General features: G+C 38.3%; 1 pseudogene; it reads left to right on the forward strand.

Annotated features, from left to right (window-relative positions):
• Positions 1-342: 342 nt before the first annotated feature.
• Positions 343-25,675, forward strand: part of LOC124975179 (kelch-like protein 5) — a 36,466-nt pseudogene continuing 11,133 nt past the window's right edge.

Genomic DNA, 25,675 nt, shown 5'->3' on the forward strand with positions numbered 1-25,675 from the left:
GAGACTTGAGCTTCTCTTGCTCAGCCCATTCTATTCTACCCCACAGAATGATGTTTTCACTTTCATTGTCAGTAATCAAGGACCTGGACTCCCAAGTGTGCACCCCAAGTAGCACATGTATTTGACATCTTTTCTTTGGTCAGGATACAAAAATGTTAAAAAGCAAGTGGAAGAGGAGCCACTCAGGGAACTGAGAAGGGATAAGACTGGATGGGATATTCAATAGGGAATGTTGATCTAAAGAAGAAAGAAAAAAATTCTCCAAAGATTAATGATAATTATTTGAGAATGGCAGACTTTCGCAATGTTGATACTGTTAGGTAGAAGTTTAGGCACACCAAGATGGCGGAGACAGGTTACAAGAAAAATGCCAATGGAGGAGAAGATGGAATCTCTGAAAGTCTCACCGCCATGACAACTCCCGCCACTAAAGACTTATCACCATGGCAACTCCCGCCTCAGGTATGGCATTCTCAAGCAACCAATGGGGATGAAGCGGACAGTATTCTAATTAGGTTTTCTAAATTAAACAATGGGGAAAATTTAGACACTATTCTAATCAAGTATTACAAGATAACCAATGAGAGGTAATCAATGGGAGCAATCAAGTCTATATAGGAGAATAAATGCTTTAGAGCTAGGCATATAAGACACTGATTTCTGGGCTTTCTAGATTTGTGGACCTTGAACCTGTCTTTCAGTCAATCCACTCTACTCCAAACTAAGGAGTGCTGCCTGCACCTTCACCTTCATTAATTCCATACTTGCCTGTTACCTCTAAGTGTCTTACTCAGTTCTTTGTTTATGACATCAAGGATTTTAATCCTAACTGGCACCTCCAAAATATTGGTAACTTAACACTGCAGTGAGAATATGCCTCTTGTTGTAAACTGTGGGCAAAGAGGTTGAGAGAAGGACAGAAAATTAAAGACAAATCTAATATGGATTGCATTAGGTATTTAAGCACTAAATCTTGCTCATGATGGTTAAAACCAAGAGTGACATCAATCTAAGAGTGCCCAGACAATGGTTTGACAGATACTTATAGAAGCACTTTTTATATAAAGTTGTGGTGCTCTCTCTATGCAAATTGTGATTATAAAACAGTATATTTTGATAGTCACAAACAAGTAAATACTGTCTTCTCAGTATTCAGTTATAGCCAGTCTGAACTAAAAATCAGGGGTGAGGATGCAAGAGCTTGGGACATCAGGACACTTTATGCTCATTCCTCAGATTCAAGGTTATCTTCACGGACTGCAGGTGTAAGAGAAAAGGTATGCAGTTTAGACAGGTTTAAAAATACTTTTTTTTTGTTTGTTTATCATAAAGCTCACTAACTGGCCATTGCACTGTTACCACCTCTCATACTGAGCCCTGTTTTCCACACCTCACACCTGGCATACAGAGGTAGTGGGTTTGACACTGGCCCTTGCTCATCAGGGTGGCAGCTGCAGCAGCAACAGACAGGTAGGAATCACCTGGGCCTGGTGCCTGTGACTCACCTCTAAGTAGCATATTCTGGGAAGAGACATGAGAACACTACCACTGACCAGAATCAGTAGAAAGCATGGAAAATAAGTAGAAAACACTTCTGACCAGTGGGTTGTCCTATATCAGCCTCCCCAATTTCTGGCATTTATCTGTTCTCATCTGTTTTCTTTTTCTTTGTTCTCCTTCACACACAAAAGTGCAGCCCTCCCTACCTCTCCCTGTCTCAGGTGCACCAACTTCTCTGTTTGCAAGTGTTCATTCATGCCTTGTAATATCTCTTTCTATCCAGCAGATGGCAGTGGTTCTGCATGTTCTTTTTTCCTTCCAACTAACACCTGTCCCTGTGATTCCTAAATGTGGTTAATCATCCCTGACTTTCTAAACCCTTGGGGGGCAGGTCACAGCTCTGGTTGTCACAGCTCTTGGCAGGAAGTTGCTGGAATCCACACTCACTCAATCTATACTCTCTTTGTTGGATGTTTTCCTCCACTCTTGGCTTCCAGGCTTTGTCAGTCCCATCAATTTTCTGTGGAGTTTGATGGTTATGTCTGCAGGCAGGATGGCATGAAACTGCTTTGTTATATATGGGAGTAGGAGCCTCAGGAAAGACAGGAAGAGTTAGTCACTCTAAGTGTCAGGGACCAAGAAGAAGTTCTCATTCTGAGAACATTCTGACCTTTACAATAAGCAGCAGCGCTCCTCTCCACTCCTGGCTGATATTTCCTACAATATGGCGCCTATGGTGCCGTCACTGCGAACACACCAGCGGGAAGGTGAAGTCCCGGAAGAGAAGCAGGGACAGCATCATAGGCGCCATATTGTAGGAACTATCAGCCAGGAGTGGGGAGGGGCGCTGCTGCTTATTGTAAAGGTCAGAATGTTCTCAGAATGAGAACTTCTTCTTGGTCCCTGACAACTCTAAGAGTCATTATTTGTTCTTCAGCCTTTTCTCCAGTATTGTCTATATCTTAATCTTAATCTTTACTTTTTCTCTGTGTGCTTTTTCTTGTCCTCAGCTGAGTAGAGAGCTGTCAAGGAGTGATTAGGTCAAAACTGCAGCAGTACCTTGGTGTCTTCTGCAGGTACATCCCTTCTCCTCCACCCCTCTCTACACACAGCTCAAAGACACTTCCACACTGTCACTGAGACCTCAGACATCATGGAGGCTGCAGAGAAAACCTGTTCATTAGAATTAGAATAGAAATGTCACATTTGCTAAAGCTGCTGCACAGAAATGGGGGCAACTCCTTCCTGCTCCCAACTCCACTTTTCAGTGTCCAAATCTTCTACCTGTCCTACATTGTATCATGAGAAACAGTGATAACCTAGTCAACCATGCAGAGAACATGATAAGAATCCATGAAGAAAACTTCCAAGAATTATGGGATAACATGAAAAGACCAAATGTAAGAGTTATCAGGATAAAAGAAGGAGCAGACATAAAATCCAAATGAATGCACAATCATTTCAATTACATGATATCAGATAATTTTCCAATCCTAAAGAATGAAATGGAAATCAATACAGGTGGCTTACAAGAACCCAAATATACAAAACTACAGCAGACCCACACCAAAACACATTGCAATGAAAATGACTAAAATACAGAATAAGAATGAAATCTTAAAGTCCATGAGAGGAAGAAAGCAAATTATGTATAAGGGAAGCAAATTCAGGTCTCAACTGATTTTTTAATCCTGATCCTCAAAACTAGGAGGTCATGGAACTTCATATTCAAGCTTGGAAAGACAATGGATGCCAAACAAGAATTGTTTTTAATTTTTTAAATTTTTTTCTAATTAGTTGTATATGACAGTGGAATACATTTATATATATGGATAAATCGTACATAGAGTATAATCTCTCATTTTTCTGATTATACATATTGCATGATCACATCTGTCACATAATCATACATTTACATAAGGTAATAATGTCTGTTTTACTCTATCATTCTTTCCCCTCCTCCTTCACTCCCCTCTGCCTAAAATAAAGTAACTATTTTCCCTATCTTCCCTTTATTGTGAATTAGCTTCCATATATCAGAGAAACATTCATCCTTTGGTTTTTTGGGGTTTGGCTTATTTTGCTTAGTATGATATTCTCTAACTCCATCCATTTACCAGAAAATGCCAGAATTTTTCTTCTTTAAAGCTAAGTAATAGTTCATTGTGTATGTATATATGTGTGTGTGTGTGTATATATATATATATATATATATATATATATATATCACATTTTTGTTATCCATTCATTGGTTGAAGGGCATCTAAGTTGGTTTCATAGTTTATCTATTGTGAATTGAGCTGCTATAAACATTGATACAGCTGCATCCCTGTAGTATGTTGATTTTAAGTCCTTTGGGTATAAACCAAGGAATGAGATAAGTAGGTCAAATTGTGGTTCCATTCCAAGTGTTCTGAAGAATCTCCACACTGCTTTCCATAATTGTTGCATGATTTTGCAATCCCACTAGTAATGTATATGGGTATCTTTTCCCCCTTGTCCATACCAAAAATTAGTGCTGCTTGCATTCTTGATAATTGCCATTCTTTTTGCAGTTTACCAGTCTTGGAATCATTGGACATAGAGACCCAAAGTGACTTCTTATTTGCAGACATATCTGTCCAGCGCTAGGGGTGCAGGGAAAGTTCTCACTTTCTTTGGTCTTCATGTGTTTGACATGCTAACACAGACACATTTAAACTTATTTTTAGACAGTAGCCCTCATCTGCCCCTCAGCAGCATCCTGAAACACTTGAGTTTTTCCATGAATACTGATTCATCAGACGTGGAGACACAAACTGAGGTTATGTCCTCTGCTAAAAAACAATCTGCTCTGGAGAGCAAAGTTAAGTTGAACAGTACAGAAACACAGATCATGAGTTCATGTTTTGAAACATCAGGGAGTTTCTTCTTTAACAGTAATGAAATTCAGACAACAATGGATAACTTTCTTTGGGCCGCTTTGTCATGAAACAAAAATGGAGTCTCAGTTCAGCTCTGTAGAAATTTGGGCTTGTGCTGGGTTGCATGTAGTCACCAAATTCTACAAGTGAAGTCCAGGTTGGACAACATTTATTATTTTTTTTCCATATATAAAAAATGGGGAGCAGGGACAACAGCATTACCTCTGTTTTATGTAGCTGATGAAGCAGTTTCATATAAAAAGAAACTTTTGTATAAATGTGAGTATATTACAAATTGTAAGATGTTCATCTAAAAAAGGGAGAAAGTAAATGAAATTAAAAGCCAGAAATAAACCAACATGACTGGGAAAACAAGTCAAATTTTGTTAATAACCTTGAGTATTATTGAACTAAACTCATAAGTCAATGGATGTAGATTTGAAAGTTATAATACAAGACCCAACAATTTGCTGTCTACAAAAGACTCAACACATAGGCAAAAACATCCACAGACTAAAAGTAAAAGGACAGGGAAAAAATATCACTCACATGGATTACATAAACAACCAGAGGTTTCCATCCTCATATCAGATAAAGTGTACCTTAAACCAAAGTTAATCAGAAGGGACAAAGAAGATTATTTCATTCAACTGAAGGGAATTACACAGCAGCAAGTCATAATGATTGTAAATATTTATGCTCCAAGCAATGGAGCACCCATATACATTGCAAAATCCTTCTCAATTTCATAAATCAACTAGACCAAAATTCAATTATACTGGGTGAATTTAACATATTTCTTTCAACTACTGGACAGATGTTCTAAACAAAAACTAAAGAAACTTTAGAATTAAATAATACAATCAATAATTTAGACAAAACCTACATATATAGAATTTTTCATCCATCAATCAGTGAATACACTTTTTTCTTGGAAGCACATCAATTCTCTAAAATAGATCATACCTTACACCACAAAGCAATTCTTAGTAAATAAAAAAAAAATGGAGATAATACCTTGCATTCTATGAGATCATAATGGATTCAAATTGGTAATCAAAGATAAAAAATGGAAGCCACTCTAAACAATGTCTATTAAATAATACACTGTTGAATGATGAATGAATAGTAGAAGAAATCAAGAATGAAATGCAAAGATACTTAGAGTCAAATGAGAATACTGATACAACATACCAAAATCTCTGGGACACTATGAAGGCAGAGAAAAGTTTATTGCATTCAGTTCATTTAATATAAAAAAAAGTCAACAAATAAATGACTTCACATTACATCTCAAAACCCAGAGAAAGAAAAACACACCAATACCAACAAAGAGTAGAAGTGAGAAAATAATTAAAATAAAACTGAAATCAATGAAATTGAAACAAACAAAAAAACAATTTAAAAAACATAAAGTTGGTTTTTGAAAAAAATCAAAAAATTGATAAACCCCTAGACACACTAACAAAGAGAAAAAGAGAAATCACAAATTAAAAAATACATGATGAAAAAGGAAATGTTGTCAGGGACCAAGAAGTTCTTATTCTGAGAACATTCTGATCTTTACAATAAGCAGCAGCGCCCCTCCCTTCCCGCCGGCGCAAACTTCACCTTCCCGGCGGCGCGAACCTCACCTCCCGGCCGGCGCGAATTTGCACCCTATCAGGAACCCAGCAGAAGAACACAGCCAACCAGCCTGCACCTTGTCACACCCCTCCTTCCCTCAGTATAAATACCCCTGTGTGAACAATAAAAATTTGCAGCTTGATCAGAATTCCTGTCTTGCTGCCTCTCCCTGCATCTCTTGTCCCTTCATTCCTTCTCTCTCAGGTTTGCGGTCCCGTGTTGATGTCCCGCGGGTCGGGACAGTTGGCGCCCAACGTGGTCGATTGGAAACTTTGAGAAGCGGAACGCTGCCCTCCGGGGAAGACTTGGCCAAGCAGGATTCGGGATCGCCCTGGTAGACGCAACCGGGAGTCAGATCCAGGAGGAGAGTGAGGTCAGCGCAAGGTAAGTGATGTACCATGGGACAAGCAGTCTCGTCACATGATTTGTTTCTGACGGGTCTCGAGGAGGCCCTCAAGACTCGGGGAGCGCGTGTTAAGAAAAAGGATTTAAGATTATTCTTTTCATACATAGAGGATTTGTGTCCTTGGTTTCCCCTCGAGGGATCGATTGATGGTAAAAGGTGGCTCAGAGTAGGAGACTGCCTCAAAGATTATTATGAGACTTTTGGTCCTCAAAAGGTGCCCGTCACTGTCTTTTCTTATTGGAATTTAATTAATGAGATTCTTAAAAGTTCACCCTTTGACAGTGGTACTTTAAAACTTGTAAAGATTGGGGAGCAGGCAATGCAATCTACCTCTCGCCCCCCATCGGCATGCCCTTCGGTTAGTATTCAAATGCCCCCTGCTCAGGCTTCTCAGGACCCTGGGACCCTCCCAGACCCTGGGAACCTCCCAGACCCCACCTTACCAAAGGAGTCCCCTAAAAATCCCCCTAAGATTTATCCGGTTTTAAATCCCTATGATGACGTGACCCCAGAGGAGGAGGCTACCCTGGAGGAGGCAGCGGCTCAACACCATTTTCCAGACCTGCCACCTCTTACAAATCCACTTCCCACTTATACACCACCTGCCTTTCGTGCTCCGGCCCCTCAGGGACCTACTGCCCCCCCAGACATTTTTTCCCCGCTTCCCTTGCCTAATCTAACCCCTTTACGCGAGTCTCTCCAACATAGGCGGGAACAAATCCAACTTTTAAAAGAACTAAAAGCCCTTGATGCCGAGCTTCGCTCACTGGCCTTGGGCACGGAGTTAACACAAACTGGCCCAAAACCCCTTAATACTCGTAAGGTGAAGCCACGTGGTCAGCCTGTTCTTGCCTTTCCAGTCACTCGCAGTCAAGCAGATCAGCCCCCCCAAACTGAAGCAGAGAATTTAGAAGGAAGTCAGGAAGAGGAACCAGGGGAGGAACAAGAGGTAGAACCAGAGAGGGAACAAGAGGAGGACCAGGAATCAGGGGATGAGGAGGAGCCCACCTCTGGACAGAGTGGAACCCTTGGTTCTTATAAAAGGCTGAGCCTCCGCTTTCTTGAAAGACTTAAAAAGGCTTGTACACAGTATGGCCCCACTGCACCTTATACACTGGCCTTGCTAGAGAACCATAGTACACAGTGGCTCACCCCTAATGATTGGAAATTTTTGTCCCGAGCCACCCTCAGTGCAGGTCACTTCCTGTTGTGGAACGCAGACTTTAGGGAATACTGTCGGGAAACTGCCCAAAAAAATTCAATCAAGGCTTCCTCTAAATCCTGGACCTTTGTTAAACTAGTGGGTAATGTGCCATTTGATACTAACCCTAAACAGGCACGCTTTCCTACTGGGCTCCTAGCGCAGGTTCAAACTGCTGGTTTGCATGCTTGGAGACGGCTCCCTCAAAAGGGCTTGGCCACCACCTCCCTAGCAAAAATTCATCAGGGTCCAGACGAGCCTTATAGTGACTTTGTTGCCCGGCTTAATCTAACTGCGGAGCGCCTACTTGGACCAAGTGAAAACGAGAGCTCCTTTGTAAAATATCTTGCCTTTGAAAATGCCAACCCAATATGTCAAGATGTTCTTCGGCCCCACAAAGATAAAGGGGACCTTTCTGACTTCATTAGGCTGTGTGCCGGGGTAGGAACAGCCCATGCCATGGGTCTTGCCATTGGTGCCGCCTTCACCAAGGCCCTTCACCACCCTGGCCCACGTACTTGCTTTACTTGCAAACAACCTGGCCATTTTGCGCGAGACTGCCCAACAGGGAAACTGGGTCAAGGACCCATATTTCCTCAAACAGGGGCTAAACCACCTCCGCTCACCCTTTGCCCTAAATGTGGTAAAGGTCGCCACTGGGCCAAGGAATGTAGATCCAAGACCAATGCCCTTGGACAGCCTATTCCCTCTAACTTCTCGGGAAACTCCTCTCGGGGCCAGCCCCTGGCCCCGACCACCCCCAGAACAAACCCAGGGGCAATAAGGTTTGTTCCCTCTCAGACTCCCAACCCAATCCAGGCTCCCTGTCCTTCTCCACAATCACCTCCCTCCAACGTGCTACCCCAGGCAGCGCAGGATTGGACCTCTGTGCCTCCACCGATACAATATTAGACTCTATGCAAGGACCTCAAATAATACCCACTGGGGTTGTAGGCCCCCCTCCACCTCATATGTGTGCTCTTATTCTTGGGAGAGCTCCTACCACCTTACAAGGTGTTCAGGTCTTCCCTGGCATCATTGATGATGATTACACTGGAGAAATTAAAATACTGGCCACAGCTGTTAACGGAGTAGCTGCCATCCCTGCAGGAACAAAAATTGCACAATTAATACTCCTTCCCTCAATTCAGGAAATTCACCAGGAAACACAGCCTCCTTAGGTTCCTCTGATGTGTATTGGGTCCAACCTATCTCCCACAAAAGACCCACTCTTACCTTATTTATTGAAGGAAAGAAATTCCGAGGGATCCTAGATACTGGTGCGGATGCCACAGTTATTTCTCAAAAATATTGGCCATCAGAATGGCCCCTCACCTCATCACTAACTGACCTTAAAGGAATAGGGCAATCAAGAAACCCCTTAGTTAGCTCCAGGGTGCTTAATTGGACTGACACAAAAGATAATACAGGGAATAAAGGAACCGTTACCCCCTTTGTTGTTCCTGATCTCCCTGTCAACCTTTGGGGACGAGACATTCTAAGCCAAATGAAAGTTATTCTTGCTAGTCCCAACTCTTTAGTCACTCATCAAATGCTTCGTATGGGCTTTATCCCTGGTACAGGCCTTGGGAGGCTAGGACAAGGACAGGTTGAGCCTGTACAGCCCATACAAAAAACAGACAAATTTGGACTTGGGTATGTGGATTTTTAGTGTCGGTCCCTGACCCTCCTGTACCCCATGCAGACAAAATTATTTGGGAAACTCAAACTCCTGTGTGGGTGGATCAGTGGCCCCTTACCCAAGAAAAATTAGAGGCTGCCTCCATGTTAGTACAGGAACAGTTGACAGCCGGCCATGTGGAACCCTCAACCTCACCCTGGAATACTCCTATTTTTGTTATTAAGAAGAAATCAGGCAAATGGCGCCTTTTACAGGATTTGCGCGCTATCAATAAGGTTATGTGCCCGATGGGGGCACTACAGCCAGGCATCCCTACACCGGTAGCTATTCCTAGGGACTATTATAAAATGGTCATCGACTTAAAAGATTGCTTTTTTACTATTCCTTTACATCCTGATGACAGACCCTATTTTGCTTTCAGCCTCCCCCGCATCAATTTTCAGGGCCCTATGCAAAGATTTCAATGGAAGGTCCTTCCCCAGGGTATGGCTAACAGCCCTAGTCTTTGCCAAAAATATGTTGCTCAAGCAGTAGACCCTGTGAGAGAGCGGTGGCCACAAGTTTATATATTACATTATATGGATGATTTGTTAATTGCTGCACCTAATACCTATGATCTTAATAATTGTTATTTGGATCTCTATAAAGCCCTTACTGCCTTGGGGCTTCAGATAGCCCCTGATAAGGTTCAGACACAGGACCCCTACACCTACTTGGGCCTCAAACTTCAAACTAATCAAATTCAAATCCCTAATATACAATTGCGTGTGGACCATCTCCACACTCTTAACGATTTCCAAAAACTACTAGGGGATATCCAATGGCTAAGACCATATTTAAAACTGCCCACCTATGTGCTTTTGCCTCTTAATGATATTTTAAGGGGAGATTCTGACCCTTCTTCTCCTCGAGAGCTTACTCCCGAGGCACAGCAAGCATTAATTCAAGTCACAGAAGCCATTGCTCAACAATTTGTTACACAAATATCTTATAACCTTCCTTTGGTTTTGGTTATATTACACACCCCTCATACACCCACAGGACTATTCTGGCAGCGGGATCCATATTTTAAAAATAAAGGTTGCCCCTTGCTTTGGGTTCATTTGCCCGCCACATCCTCTAAAGTTATTGCTGTCTATCCTGCTCAGGTAGCTTCTATCATTATTAAAGGTCGCTTGCTTTCTCGACAACATTTTGGCAAAGACCCTGATAGCATTCTGATTCCATACACTAAGGATCAAACCCAATTTTTGCTACAGACGAGGGATGAATGGGGTATTGCTCTATCAGGCTTTTTGGGAATAATCGATAACCACCTTCCCAATGACCCCCTTTTGCATTTTGCTCAGTTACATCCATTTATTTTTCCTCGGGTTACTCGGAAGGCTCCTATTCCACAAGCCCTTACTGTTTTTACAGATGGCTCCACCAATGGCCGTGCAGCCTTTGTTGTTGATAATCAGCCCACCACCTTTGACACTGCCTATCCATCAGCACAGCTTGTAGAATTGTTTGCTATAACACAAGTCTTTATGACATTTTTTTGATAAACCTATTAATATTTATACAGACAGTGCTTACATTGCCCATTCTGTGCCCCTATTGGAGATTTCACCCGCCATTAAGGCTTCCTCCAACGCAGCCTTTTTGTTTAACCAGCTTCAACGACTAATTCAGGCTAGAAAACATCCATTTTTCTTAGGACACATTAGAGCACATTCTGATCTTCCCGGTCCCCTATCACGGGGTAATGCTCAGGCTGATGCAGCCACTCGGTCCCTTTTCCCAGTTCTTATTGGATCCATCCGAGAGGCCACAGATTTACACAAACTTCACCACTTAAATTCTCAGAGCCTTCGGCTACTTTGTAAAATTACCAGGCAACAAGCAAGGGAAATTGTAAAAGCGTGTCCTGCTTGCGTTGTCTCCCTTCCTATTCAACATCTGGGTGTTAACCCTCGAGGATTACTGCCCAATCAGATTGGCAGATGGATGTTACTCACTTTCCTGAATTTGGGAAAACAAAGTACATACATGTTTCCATAGATACCTTTAGTGGCTTTATTTTTGCATCACCGCATTGCGGAGAAGCTACCAAGGATGTCATTTCTCATCTTGTCTCAGCCTTTTCCATAATGGGAAAGCCAGCACATATTAAGACAGATAATGGCCCTGCATATACCAGTACCAAGTTCAAACAGTTTTGTGCCACTCTTCAAATCTCTCATACTACTGGAATTCCATATAACCCTCAAGGTCAAGGCATTGTGGAACGTGCACACCTCACCTTAAAAACCTGGCTTACCCGCCTTAAGGCCTCTTCCCTTGCATTTACCACTCCCAGGGATCGCCTTAATCATGCATTATTTGCTCTTAACTTTCTTACCCTAGACAATGAAGGACATTCAACCGCAGACAGACATTGGCATCCCTCTTCTAGTTCTGCTCGCCCATCTGTTATGTGGCGCGATCCTTTAACAAATAAATGGAAAGGCCCAGATCCCGTCCTCATTTGGGGACGAGGCTCAGCTTGTATTTTAGATCAAGAACAAGCAGCCCCAAGATGGTTACCAGAACGCCTGGTCAAACAGGTCAATGATTTACCACAACCCAGGGACGGAAACCTTCCCCCTGAGGATGAATCTTCCTCTCTTATAGATGCAGCTAACAATCTATGCGAAAAATCCCCTGAATGACAGACCCTGTTCTTGCACAACCTCTACAGCAGTGGCCTCAGGTACTGCTGGTTTGGGGGTCTCTCTTACTCAATATACAAAATTATCCAGACAATTGATTTCTGATGTACAGATACTCTCAAGCACCATACAAGATCTTCAAGATCAGGTGGATTCCTTAGCAGAAGTGGTCCTACAAAATAGGAGAGGTTTAGACCTTCTAACTGCCGAACAGGGAGGCATTTGTCTGTCTTTGCAGGAAAAATGCTGTTTCTATGCCAACAAGTCAGGAATTGTTAAGGACAAGATCAAACAGCTGCAGGAAGACTCAGAAAAACGCCGACAAGCACTGGCTGATAATCCACTATGGACTGGATTCAGTGGACTCCTTCCCTATCTTCTTCCCTTCTTAGGTCCCCTCCTTTGCTTGCTGCTTATTGTATCTATAGGTCCTTTGATATTCAACAAGATCATGGCTTTTCTTAAAGCTCAAATTGAGGCTATACAGGCGAAACCTATTCAGGTTCATTACCATCGACTGGAGATGATGGATCGTGATGATGATCTTAAAAGACCATCACCCCTGTGAGCTGAACTGGACAGCCAATGACGGGTAAGATTCGTGAGAGCTCATACCAACCTAAGACAGGAAATGAGGGCTAGAGCCTCATTATCCAATGACGGGTAAGGATGCTGCTCTGCCACGGACAACCTAAGACAGGCGCAGTTCCCGAGGGATTGTCACTCCAGCTCTGTACCTGTTCGGGCAAGCCGCACCCCCGCCTCAGCGCATAGCCTCTATCACCCCCTTAAAATATGGCTATCGAAAAATGGTCAATAATTTTATATAAGAAAGGGGGAAATGTCAGGGACCAAGAAGTTCTTATTCTGAGAACATTCTGATCTTTACAATAAGCAGCAGCGCCCCTCCCTTCCCGCCGGCGCAAACTTCACCTTCCCGGCGGCGCGAACCTCACCTCCCGGCCGGCGCGAATTTGCACCCTATCAGGAACCCAGCAGAAGAACACAGCCAACCAGCCTGCACCTTGTCACACCCCTCCTTCCCTCAGTATAAATACCCCTGTGTGAACAATAAAAATTTGCAGCTTGATCAGAATTCCTGTCTTGCTGCCTCTCCCTGCATCTCTTGTCCCTTCATTCCTTCTCTCTCAGGTTTGTGGTCCCGTGTTGATGTCCCGCAGGTCGGGACAAAATGTCATAACAGACACAACTGAAAAACAGAAGATAACTAGAAACTATAATAAAAATATATACTCCAATAAAATAGAAATTATTGAAGACCTTGACAAATTTACAGAGATATATGGCCTACCTGAACTGAATCAGGAGGTCATACATCATATAAACTGAACAATTTCAAGTAATTAAATAGAAAACAACATTAAAAGCCTACCAATTAAGAAAATCCCAAGACCAGATTCTCAGCTGAGTTCTACAGGACTTTCAAGGAAGAATTAACAACATTAATCCTCAATATCTCCATGAAATAGAGAAGAAGTAACCCTTCTAAACTCGTTCTATGAGACTAATATCATCTTGATTCCAAAACTAGACAAAGACACATTAAGGAAAGCAAATTTCATACCAATATCCCTGATGAACATATATGCAAAAATTCTCAATAAAATTCTGGCCACTTGCATACAAAAAAGTGTTAAAAGGATAGCGCATCACAATCAAGTGGGGTTTATTCCAGGGATGCAGGGTTGGTACAATATATGCAAATTAATAAATATAATTTATCTGATCAATAGCCTTAAAAACAAGAAACATAGGATCATCTTAATAGATGCAGAAAAAGCATTTGACAAAATACAGCACCCCTTTATGTTCAAAACACTGGAAAAACTAGGGATGGTAGGAACATACCTCAATATCATAAAAGCCATATTGCTAAAACAAAGAGCAACATGATTCTAAGTGGAGAAAAATTGAAAGCTTTCCCTCTAAAAACTGAAAAAAGACAAGGATGACCTCTTTCACCACTTTTATTCAACATTGTCTTTGATACTCCATCCAGAGCAATTACACAGAAATTAAAAGAATATATGTATGTATATAAATATATGTAAAAAATAATTCAAAGTATGACTTTTTGACAATGATATAATTCTATATTGGGAAGATTCAAAAAATTCTACCAATATCTTATAGAAGGATTAAATAAATTCAGCAAAGAAGCAGAATATAAAATAAATATTCAGAAATCAAATTCATTTCTATACATCAGTAATAAACCCACTGAAAAAGAAATAAAGAACACTATCTCATTCACAATTACCTAAAAAAAAAAAAACAAAAAACTATACATTGGGAAGAAATCTTTACTACCTGCTCCTCAGATAGGGTGTTAATTTCCAGGATAAATAATAATTGTAAAAACTTAATGCCAAAAGAAACCAAATCATTAAATGGACAAAGGAATTGAAAGGAAACTTTATAGAAGAGAAAATACAAATTGGAAATGAATAAAAAAAATTTCAACATCTCTAGCAATCAGAATAATGCAAATTAATACTACACTGAGACTTCATATCACTTATAATAGCAATTTTCAAGAATACAAGTAACAATAAAGTTTGTGACCATGTGGGGAAAAAGGTTCACTCATGCATTGCTGGTGGGACTGCAAACTGGTGCAACTGCCCTGAAAATAAGTATGGATATCCTAAGAAACTAAGAGTGGATCCACCATTTGACTCTGTTTTCCCACTCCTTGGTATACACCCAAAGGTTTCATATATAATATATATGAATATAATATAAATATATTATATATATATAATATGTGTGTGTATATATATAAATATCACAGTGAAGTGCTTCATCAGTTACAACCACAAAGTGGGGTCCTAATTAAAGTAGGATACATCCCATGCTTGTACAATTATATCAAAGTAGATTTTACTACCATAGCAAAAAATAAAACAATAAATGAATGAATAAGTAAATAATGATAAAATAATAAATGGCATGTATCAATAAATTCAAGAAAGACCAAGAGAATAGATAAAAGCCAATAAGGGAACAGGAGAAAATTTAATTAAGGAAAACCAGGGATTGAATTGGAGAAAGTTATATTTGGTTCTTCTATAATTATGTCAAAATAAATCTTATTTTTATTTGCATTTATAATTTTAATGTGCTAATAAAAATTTTAAAAAGTAACCAGAATTCACCTGTACATGGGAACTTATCTTGATAAACATGAAATTCAAGTTGAATGTGGAGGAGCAAAAAAAGACTGGAGGAAATTAGAGAATGGAAAGAATGTGAGAGCTCAGTATTTTATATTTAAAGGAATCTGGGGTTCTACAAAGAAGAACTTAATGAGAAAAGGTCCATGATTTTCACCGAATTTTTCAATAGAACATGACTGGAAATAGAGAAGAGAGGGCAGATAAAACCCTTTTCCCAATAAAATTAGAAGACTTATCAATGGGGTGAATACTTTAGTAAATTGTCTGCCATTATTGCATTTGTTTCAGAAAAAAATGTTTTTTTCTGTGAAAATAAAGATATGAGTATCACAATTATGTATGCATTGTGAAAGATTTATTTAAAGGAAGATTTTTTGATACTAAGACTTAAAATCATGCAAAACATTAATGAAAATCAGTGTCAATAATTTGAGAGCTTTTCCCCTTGGATACATACATCAAATTTTACCATAAAGTAAGGTTGCTATGCAGTGAATTTAAATAGAGTATGAGATACATTTTCATTAATGTTACAAGAATTATTTTTCAATCACATAAAGTTTTGAATTTCTTTTGGCATTCAGATAATGTCAGTCATTGATATATGTAAGGGAAGTGTCCTCCATCACCCCTGAAGATTTATGCTTTCTCTTTCTTCTTCAGTGCTCAGGCCCAAGTTTACTCATTTGTTAAAGGCAATGCCATTCTTCACAGGATCCCACAGTTGGTTCAGACTGACAAAGGAAGAAATAGAAATTCAGCTTTAACACTCATGCTTCTGCATTTGTTTTTCTTCTATCATCTTCCTTTTGCACTCAAAGATTGAAACTCAAGCATGGATTATGGTAAATTACGGTTACCTTACATTGAACATTTGTATTAATACAGCAGAAACTACATTATAGGCTGAGTAAGAGAGAACAATTTCACACATTTATATCAGACTAGGGGACTAAGGAGAGACATCTGTAGAAATTATGTTAGCTCTCACATACTAATCAGCATCAGTATCCAGGCAGGCAATCACAGCCTTCTGAAACCCAGAGCTGACCTCTTTTATCCAATGGATCCATGTGAGGGAACACACAGTGGAGTGTATTAGGAACCAGGACAGCACTGAAGAACCTACAGCACTGCCTGTGCCTTTGACCTGCTCTACACAAGATGTAAAAGGGGGTAGGAGCTGAAGCAAGAAGGAAGAGTATGGCTACTGTATTGCTAGTAGCTGCTGGTGATAGAGAAGCCATGCCTATTGCTGATGTGTAAAACATTCTACTAAAACTCTAAATTAAAAAAAAAAAAACTTACTGAAAACTTTGAAAGAAAAAAACACTTCATTTGCCAGGAACTTTGGATCTTTGTGTTTGTATGAAATTTATGCTCATGAAATGAAAATTTTGCTGAAAGAATGTTCCCTGAAAGAGGAAAAGCAAACTAATCATTTTTTTTTTTCTGGGACGCAGCAAGGTGGTTTGGTTTCAGGATGATCTTGTTCTGCATATTTTGAGATACATATTCCATGAGAAAAGGGTCTAGCAGGTTGGAAGTTTAGCACAGTCCTTTCATCACTGTGTGAACAGTGCAGTGCCTTGAAGATGGCTCATTTCTCTTCCCTGGGGATATCCAGGCCCTAAAAAGAGAAAAAACTATACATAGATATCAGGCTGCAAATTGGCATGATCATTTTTGTTACAAGATAAAATGGATTGCAGTTTTCCCCTGGGACTTTGACTGTAAAGAATATTTTGATGCCTGAATTACCCCCAGGTTCACTTTTACAGTTGGAGACAATTGCATAAAGCATATTTTTGTGGGTAGTTGGGAAAGTGGAGAAGATAAAGAAATATTTACAAATCTGGTTTTTTTGGAATTATTTTGCACATCAATTTGCTTTATAGTTGACTCTAGTTTTCATCTGAAACATTTAAAAGTATTCTAACTTTACACAAAGCCAAAAATATTCTTTTAACTTTTTGAAATCCTTGTTCTCTGCTGGACTCAACTTATAATTTAAAGAATTTACCCTACCTATAAAGAGGAATTGTAAAGAGAAAATACATAGAACTTAGCAGCTAATATCATTTACACATTAGGGAGAAGCACTATATATATGCTGCATCACTCTTACTATTATCTAGCATGTTCATATGAAAAAGATATCTTATGGTTTTACTAATTATGTAAAAGGAGTGACTCAAGAGCACTGGGACTGGTATGCTTGATTTATGCCTTCCTCTCTGAAGTTTATGTCCACAGGCAATAATCAGAAGGAAGAGTGAAGAGGAATGAAAACACACAAATAGGTGCAAAAATTAATTTACAGACTAGAAATGCTAAGCCCTGGAGATCTTCCCCTGGTGTGACTTTTGTTCTCTTATTCTTCAAGCAATTGCATCCTCTTTTACAGTCCTTTTGTATTTTAATCCTGGCAATTTTTAGGTATACAGATTCAATTATCTTCTATTTATCTTCTAGTCTTAAACCTGAATGTCACTTCATGAACGCTTACTCTTCCATTCCACATGGTAAAGGCATGTAATACAAATGTTCCAAATATTTACATATTACAGTCCTTTTTAGGGTTGAAAAAAAAAGGCATTTAGAGCAGCAGTACACAAAATTTATTTATCAAGGTAGTTAAGACATGTCCCAGGGTATTCAATAAGAGCTTGTAATGAAGGTTGAAACTTCTGTAAGTAGTTACTATCAACCTACTTTTACATATATACTTCATATTAATGTTTTATTAGTAGATTTATTTTTTATTTTAATGACATACTTCATAGTCACTTATTCATTTTTTAAAAAATGTGATCAAAAGAAAATCATGAAATTCCATCAATATTGCACTATGCAATATTGATGTATGATAACTTTCTATATTCTATGACTTAGCTTTAGAATATATTGCAATATTTCATAGAAACATTTGTCTTTAAATTACAAAGATCACTATAAACATTCTGTATTATTCAAGATTGACACCACCAGCAAAGAGATAATAATATGAGATTATGCATATGGCATGCTTTACACAATGCCCAGAAGATAGTAAGCATTTTAAATTACTAACTCACTGTAATCATTATTTTGTCATCATTTCAAGAACTCTAATAGTCACTAATTTTAAGTGAAATGTTTCTGTTCAGTACATTGAAGAAAATTATCTATCAAGAATTGTTATATAAATATGAGCAAGATTTATCTCATTCATATGAACACAACATTATTTTTTAGACTTCATTCCCTAGTACTGCCTCACTTCATCCCATGATCTGTTCCTCTCTACACCTTTTCTCTACTCTATTGATCTCCCTAATATTTTCATGAAGGTCACCACCATTTTTTCTTTCCTTTCCAACATCAAAATATGAAAGAACATTTAACCTCTATCTTGAGGCAGTCTTATTTAACGTAGCATGGTGTTCTCCACCTCCACTCAATTACAAACTAAAAAGGAAATTTCATGCTTCTTTATGACTGTGCAGAACTCCATTGTGCACTGTGTCATAAATTTGAGAAGACTGTCCTGTGTGTACTATGAAGACACATCTAGAAAGAAAATGTGTTTGTCCTGACTAGTCTATACATACATTAACTTCCATTACACTTCAATAACTGGAAGTATTTTTGGGTCATGGAAAGTGTTTATTAGGAAGATTTGTGCCTACATGAAATATACTGGTATCTTCTGATTCTCTTGACTTACGAACTGAGGCCAAGGGACATGAGAAATTTTACCCACAAAGGGAATTATATTCTTAATGTGTTGTGGGTGTGCATTCAAGTAATACATATCATTTCCACCTCCAATTTTAAATGCAAATCCTGTACATCTGGATAGAGGCTGAGGTAGGTTTGGGAATTCAACTTTGTCTTATCTGACTCCAAATTTCTTAGGATTTATTTTAAACAATTACTTTATATCACTCCTTGGTTTGAGGCACTCACACTGGTTAGTGTCCTCAAAGGAAAAAAAAAAGTTTTGAAACAACTAATGACATTTTTCTTTTTCACATCCTTTTCATATATTCTACCAAATAGGATAGAACACATCTTATTTAATAAACTCAAAGTTATGACTCAAATTTCAGTATAATTTTACACTACATTGATCTAAAACATTGTCTTCCAGAATACCATGATTTGCAGTGTCAAAATATTCCATTTCTCAGGTTATGAAAATGAAAAACATCATTACCTTTTCTGTAAATTGAACTTCCATTTCTGAACTGAAGGATGTATTAGGACAAAATGTGCTTGGTGAAATACACGTGGCAAAATTATAAGATGCAAATTTATTGATGGAGGAATATTTTGTGATTTTTTAGAACTCCAAAGAGATGACTTAAACAATGACATTGGTTCTTGGCAGTTTTTCTAATAGCCTCAGAAAAGAAAGGGGTGCTCCTTAAGCAAGACTGTTCATTACAAATTTTCAAATACAGGTAATCCTCATTGTACATAGGAAAACATGAAAAAAAGAGGTTAAACTAAGAATACAGATCACATAGGCTAGAGTTGCAGTCCATGTGCTACCTTGCAGATTGAGGACTCAGAAACAGGTAAAAGTCAACATGGGAAATTATTATTTTTCATTCATTTTCTCCATCACTCAATGAAAATCTAAAAAAAAAAAATACAGAAAATATAAGTTGTCTGAAATTCTTTCCTGAAAAAATACAATGTATTTAGCATAGATGGATTCTGCAGCATTTCACAATATTCTAAACCAGGTCTCTTAACAATATTTCTGATAAAATTATAGTGCATCTTTATTTTCCAGTATAAAGACTCTCACTTGGAGAACCCAACCTTAGTATTTAAGACTTCCAGATCTGTTCCTGGAAAGTGTGCTGTGCTGTGCTCCCCACCACATTCTCAGGTCAATTCCATTCCAAATGTGTTTCATTGGTACTCCTTTCACATATATGGCAAGCTGGTGGTTTTATATTATATGCTGTTTCCACTTTGTTAGTTAGATGTAAGGGAGGCAGTTTTGGTTCATTGATAACTCCCAGAAAAAATGCTCCGCAGATACAGGTCTCACATGAGGAACTTTTATTCTAAACAGACAAAACGTGTCCGCTCGGGGGAAAGGGGAAAGGGAAAGAAGAAAAATGGTGAAGGGTTCCTTGTATTGGAATTTCACAGACTGGGAGGAACCAATCGCGGAGGAGAATTATTACAGACTGACTGATGGACCAATGACATATTGGAACGTAATGTGGGGGGGCAGGAAGGTTACGGTGACATAAGCCAGAAATTCCTGTAACGGGAAAGGCGGGCTTAACGGCAGATTTACAGGTGGGTTGGGAGGCTGGGTTAATGGGAAAGGAAGGTTGCTTTATACCTAACACACTTTATAATTGATAAACAACTGTAAAGTGATCATTCATCAAAAGCCATTTTAATAGGATCCAGAAATTATCAAATATACAGATATGTGAAAAGTGTGTATTTGTGCATATACGGATATCCTTAACTATTGATTTCACTCTTTTAAAAGTGTCATGCTTGCAGAAATAAGGTATTCCAATGCTTTTTTAACAAAGAGCAGAGGCCTTCCTTCAGTACAGTGGAGTCACAGTGAGCATAATTGACAAGGTTAAGTCACAAAAGACTGAAAAATAACAAAAGATTATTGGGTGTACTCAGTAGGAAAGCCTGGGAAGCCATCCTTATTTAGCAGAATCAGACTAGGTTGAGCCATGGGACACAGATGCCCGGCTTCTAGGAACTGCCAGGAAGCATGTGGTGCTGCATGAGAGTGGTTCCCTGTCTCTTTCTAGTATATTTTCCCTTAAGAGAATGGCACCCCTAACTCCACCCTATCCTATCTATCACAGAAGAATCTCCTCCCAGTCCTTGCCCTCTTTACCTGTATATTATAAATAAATGAGAGTTGGACGAGTTGTTGTGAGAGCCAAGAGTTGGTATGGTCAGACTTGTCATGACCCTTCTCATTTAAAAAGAGTATTGGCTCTTGTGTATTTATTGAGTAGATAAGTTTTCTGGGTAATTGAGTGATGTACAGCCAATATCCTCCTCTGGCAGTTCATCCTTTTGTTATCCACATGGGACGTTGCAGAGAGGGCCCCACATTTGAAACCTGAACTGGGGCTGTTCAAGAGGATTTTAGAAGAAAGAAAAAAAGTAAGGTGTTGACCCCTTTCCATGGGAAGTGCATGCATGTGAATAAGTTTAGTAGTAAGAAAGGAAATGGAAATCAATTGTATGATGTTAAGACTGGAGAATTAGCTTTCTACAGAGATAGAAATAAAAGTAGATCTATTCAGCTATATCCAATACTTAGTCAAAGTGAAAACTCAGTGGAAAGAATGCAACTCCTACAGTCCTGGAAATGTAAATGGAGACCTGGTTGCTTTAAATAATCAGGCAGTCTTGATCAGGCAGGTCTGCCTGCATCTCTCTGACTGTGTGAGACCGAGACCTAACTTGGCTTAAATAGGTGTAAAAGTTTAGAATCCTGAGAAGCAAAGATCCTAATTATAAATTCAGGGAAAAATTTCTGACTTAAGGAGAAATTACTCTGTGAGTTTCCTAGTTTAAATATGTGTGTTCCTGCCATGGCTTCCAGCCCTCCAGAAATAGAATGGTTTCTGCTGTCTGCGGGAAGGATGGAAGCCTACAGAAAATGGCTGCTCCCTACTGTGGCAGGCGAGACCTGGGGCCCAGGGTTATGCCACATGCATCCAAGATGGCAACTGGCAGAGAGCCAAAGGGCGTGCTGAATGCACCTTGAGAAAAACAGGAAACATTTACCATTGGCTGTATGATAATTAGTTCAGCCGCCTAGCACGTGGACAGTATATCTTACATGTATGTTTGAGCTCGTGATCACTTGACCTTTAATAGGTTTGGATGGACATATATGATTAAAATTGCCTTATGCATGAGACTGCTTATATATTGAGGGTGTTATCCAAATACAGTGGAAGCTGCTTCATGAACTTTGAAGTGTACGTGTCATTTGTCCCACTGGTTGGTGGCAAGCAGCACCCTACTCAGGCAGAGTCCCTCAGGACCAAGTCTCTTGAAGAGAGGAAAAATAGCATGGGCATTGGAAGCACAATGACAGGCTATGGAAATTTAGTTTGGATTGTAATAGAAAGTTACTTTTATTTGGATGGAGATGTTGATTTATGGACTTTGGGAGAATTTAATCACTGGTCTTAGAAAGGCTATTAATAACTTAAATCTAAAATTCAGAAATATTAATCCTCCAAAACATCTTTGTGTTCTGGGGAATTGTTAGTTGATAAAAAAGAAAAAGTTTCAGAAACTAGCCCCATGCATGTTTCTGTAAACACCTGATAGTGGGAGCAAAGTTTCTATTCAGAGGACTGGAAGGCATTCAGATGTAGAGGAAGATGAGTTAGCATGTGACCTCTGTAATTTACATTTGAAAAGTCCTGCTCCATCATGTCATCTTGCTCCTAGGGAAGATAAATTGAATGGAGTTCAGACTACCTTGGACATGCCTACCAGGACAATTTGCTGATTTGGGACAATAATTGACTTATTATTTACAAACTTATGCTCAAATAAGTGAATATGCACAAAGAACATAGAGAAAATTACCTGCCCAGAGAGAAAAACTCTAGACCCCAGACAAATTCAGCAGGGGCCAGAGAAAAGAAAATTTAAACTTTGTAACAACAAACCTAGATAGTGTTGCCACAAGAATTTGGAGATAGTCCTCACCTGTAGAAAAACCCCTAGCTAAGAACTTAACAAAATTCATAGATAAAACATTTGTAATTGTTCTCCAATTTGAAGATGACATTTTTTATGTGCTACCACACAAGACATATATCAAGGCCATTACAGAAGCTTCTAGGGATAACTGGATACTACTGCACACCTTGGATTCCTGGGTATAGGAAATTAGCTAAGCCTCTTTACAAAACTCTATACCAAGGAACAACTGCCCTGATGGGAGAATGAATACATACTGAAGGTTTTTAAAATTTCAAAAAGGGGCTTTACTTCCAGCCCCTGTTCTAAGCTTACCTAAGGAAGAAGATATAACCTGTTTGTCACTGAGAGAAAAAACCCTAAACATTCACTCAAAAGTACTGGATAGACAGGCATGGAGAAATCAGGCCAATAGTCAATGGCATATCTCAGTAAGGAGATTAGTGATACCGCTGTTTACCGGTAATGAGTTCTGCTACTTCTAATGTTGAAGATTGAACACTAGAGAAGCATGCCAAGGCAAACATATGAAGCAGGTTTTATTTAAAGGTAATAATACAGACTTCTCCCAGCAGGAAGAAGGGGTCCATGGCTGATGTTCTTAGTCCCAAGAAGTGAATGCACCCTACATCTTTTATAGATTAAAGTCCCTTTTGTTCTCCAGTTCTCTCCCACCTTATCTCTCCTCCTTCCTGCCTATGTGACTAGGCCTGGTTTTGCATTAAGTGAGAAGCCATGGGCAGGGGGAGGGCCAAGGTGATTCAGGCAGACAAGGGCCCAGGGGGCATTAATTAGCAGCTCCTTGCTTGCAGTCCTTGATAAAGGCAGGTAAATTTAGTAATCAATGGGCTCCGGAGATCCTTGACATTCCATTCTTCCAGGGGCAGTCTCCAACTTCCAAAGGCAGATGGCTTCATGGCTTCATTTCCTCGAATTGACCCGATTTCCTATTTCTACACTAACTACCTGTCCTTAATTCTGGCTTTATTAGCATAGTAACTTCATTCTCAAAAGTAATAGGAAATAAGGTCTCATAATTATGTCATCCAAACCTGTCCTAAAAACAAAGGGTTAAAATGCGCTTCTCATCAAAATTTTGCTGGAACCAATAGTCTTTCTTTTAGTTCTTTACTGGTCTCAATGAAGACTTAAGTTGAAATGTAAATGGAGAAACCTGCAGACTCACTAAGAGACAACTCAGGTCCAAGAAAAAAATTTTAAAAAGGGAAACAAAAGATTATCAAAAGTTCATAAAAGATCTTCTGATTGTGATTTTGGCAGATTAATCTTTTGTTTTTTAGGAATGATTTTAAAGATGAATAACAATTATCAGGACAAAAGTCAGCGATCTGAATTATTTTGAAAATTTTCTTTTTATATCTTAAATTCTTACACAAATTAAATCAATCTTTAATGCATGTTCACTGCTATGTATCTTCACTTAAAATTAATTATAAAAATTTTCTTTTTGACTGATCTACAAATGTGTACACACTATGACTACATTTACATGATTTCAAAATTTACTTACAGTTTAAGGAACATGCTCACACTTTAAAATTAAAATAAAAATGATTTATAAAACCTTAATTCATGTGAATTAATGAAATTTAATTCATATTGGGTAAATATCTAAAAATAAAAATAAAAGGCTTCTTTATATTTATTTTCTCACATTTCCAGGTAAAAAACCTTTTAATTCACATTTTTCCAGGTGGTCAAATAAATAATTAATTGTTTTATTCTATAATATTTAAGATATATATTCCTTGTTTCTAATGTTTTATTTAAACAGGAAATAAATTACTAATATTATTATTTACACTTTTGATATCTTGACTTTTGCAATTAAGAATAAGTAAATTTAATTTGAGGAGAATAAAATTAATTATGCTTTTATTACAGGAGATACTTAATCGATTTACAAGGATGGGATGCTAAAAGATCATTGATTGGAACATCATCTACTAAGTGTAAAAACATCAGATATTCCTAACTAAAATATATATGAACATTAGACATATTTGTAATTTCGTTAATAAAAGGTCTAAAATTGCTTTATTCTCTCTTTTCTCATTGAGAACCACATACTAGCACTTAAAGTATCAGGTATAATATGTAAGTGCCTAAAACTTTTTTTTAACCTGATAAAAATAGAAGACTATAGCATGTTGAATAAATTAAAACAACATTTGTGCAAAATAATTTTTGAAATATTTATATGTAATTAAAATGGCTATATAAAATTGGCTATATATATTTAAATTGGCTACATAAAATTAAATTGGCTATATACAATTAACACAATCAGCTAAAAAATAAAAGAATGAAAGTTTTTATTCTTTAAATTCTACTGTTTCTATTATAAAGGATGGTTACAAATATAGACAAGAGTTTTTCACAAACCCCTATTCATTGGACCTTCTTACTGAAAGAGAGAAGAAAAAGAAAATGCTTAAAATATTAATTTCTCATCCTAATAAAATAATTTCTTATGCTTATTGAATTTCTACTATTTTTAAAAAACGTTAATTTCACATGTATTATGGTTTATACAATTTGGTTTAACAGTAACATATTTTAAAATACAACCTTCCATTCCAAATTTTAAATTTCTCTTTAAAAGCCAAATTTGATTAATATGAAAACATCAATGACTATATTTTAATTAACCATAGTAATTAGTACTGACTTATTATGTTAATTTTATTCTTGTTTTCCAGATAAAGAAGTTTTTAAAATATTAGATTTACAGCGATATGTTATTAAGCTGATGTTC

This window comes from Sciurus carolinensis, unplaced genomic scaffold (genome assembly GCF_902686445.1).
Source record: "Sciurus carolinensis unplaced genomic scaffold, mSciCar1.2, whole genome shotgun sequence".
Taxonomy (NCBI): Eukaryota; Metazoa; Chordata; class Mammalia; order Rodentia; family Sciuridae; genus Sciurus; species Sciurus carolinensis.